Consider the following 1,857-nt stretch of genomic DNA (forward strand, 5'->3'; position numbering starts at 1 on the left):
GGGGGGTGAAGGGGTTGCAAAATGTTAGTCTTCAAGGCAAAGCAAAAAAAATAAATAAAGTTTCATCTTTATTAAATATGTGTTTTTTCTTTAAAAGGCAAAAGCTTTTTCTTTACATATTTTTTTTTAACATTTATGTTACAGAGTCTTCTGTACTGGTGGATTCCTGCAGGGATGAATCAATATTGTGCTAGGATGATGTACACACTGATGAGGGTGAGGATGAGGCTGAAGATGATGACAACAACATCTTGCTACTGTAGAGTTCATTGACAGCACTGTTAGCTTCGCTGCCTTAAGCCCATTGTTAGCTTGTTTTGTGGGGACCCAAACAAACCAAGCACTTCAGCCACAAAAGTGGCACTACTTGTCGCTGAAGTGCTTGGTTTGTTACAGTGTGCATGTCCTTTTTAAGATTCATTATAAGGGTGGGTGGGAGGGTCCCAAGGACAATTCCATCTTGCACCACTTTTCCTTTCAGCTACCGCTGTCTCCCAATGTTACCTAGATGTGTTATAAACTGTCGTGTGCTTTGCAAAACTTAGTTTTCCCAAGACAACCATTGATGATGCAGATGACTCAGCACAACATTTTGACATCTGGTCAGGTCTATTCTATAAGAATTGACCAAAATTCGTGACACCACTGCCGCAACTCCACCTGATCCTACTATCAGTATCCAAAGAATGGTATAGGATTTTTTTTTTTAACAGTATAAAGACAACAGTATTATTGACAAAGAACAACGTTGCTTGCAGAAGTAATGTAAGCATGGATGTCTAAATAGACGTGTATATCTATTACTCAAACCTTCCACTTTGCTGCTGTTTCATCAGTATTGCACAAAGTGTAATCTGCACTTTGCGTCAAAGGTACCTAGCTATAATTTATTTTAGGGGGAATTGGGGACGATTCGAAACTCAGTGATGACCTTGCTTTTTCCTGTGAATGTCAATGGCTCTTTTTAGTGCATTGTCTGGAACAAGATCCAATATACTCAAGTCAGAGTGATCACAGCCAAGTTTTGGACACCTGGCGGATTTACCCTTCTGAAGTTAGTTTTCAATCATCGTTTCAATTGCTTCTCTCTCGATACTTGTGACCACATACTTTGTTTGTCACTGGGTTCTCCATCTCCAACTGTTGTATAGGACAAGTGAAATTCACAGTGCTCTGGGTGACGGCTATCTCCTTGTCTTCATCTTCCAAAGCTTCGTCTGCAGGGGCCGGTGACACACCCATTTGTTTTCTCAGGTCTCTTAGCTGTTTTTTAAACTGGACATATTTATCATCCTGTCTCAGGGCCTCCTCTGTATTATTCTTCTGAAGCGCAGTGTATGTCTCGTGTACAAGCTCTCTTAAATCTGGGATCTCATCCGGTGGGTCATGTTTTAACTTAACTATGGTCTCCTCAACTGCATTTATATATTGGTTTAAATCTCTGTTCAATGCAGCGTATTCCAAGATGACGGATTCCATGCTGCCCACATGTTCTGTGTCACAGTCTGCCTGAAGCAGATCTAATGCCACTCCAGTTGTAATATCCATTCCTGTGTCTACATAAGTTTGACAGCTCTTCAGGGATGAGAGGGAGGTATCCACAAAGGAGAAGGAGATTAAAGATGCAGCACAAGCAGACATGGATTAATAATGTAGAGTTCATTGACAGCACTGTTGGGCTTAAGGCAGCTAAGCTATTGGTAGCTTGTTTTGTGGGGGCCCAAACAAACCAAGCACTTCAGCCACAAAAGTGGCACTCCTTGTTGCTGGAGTGCTTGCTTTCTTAAACTGTATATTGTCCTTTTCAATATCTTACATAAGGGTGGGTGCGAGGGCCCAAGGACAATTCCATCTTGC

General features: G+C 41.4%; 1 pseudogene; it reads right to left on the reverse strand.

Moving 5' to 3' along the window:
• Window positions 1-920: 920 nt before the first annotated feature.
• On the reverse strand, window positions 921-1,641 carry LOC142149900 (E3 SUMO-protein ligase NSE2-like; annotated as a pseudogene).
• Between the last annotated feature and the right edge of the window lie 216 nt (window positions 1,642-1,857).

The sequence above is a fragment of the Mixophyes fleayi genome, chromosome 4, assembly GCF_038048845.1.
Source record: "Mixophyes fleayi isolate aMixFle1 chromosome 4, aMixFle1.hap1, whole genome shotgun sequence".
In the NCBI taxonomy this organism is placed as follows: Eukaryota; Metazoa; Chordata; class Amphibia; order Anura; family Limnodynastidae; genus Mixophyes; species Mixophyes fleayi.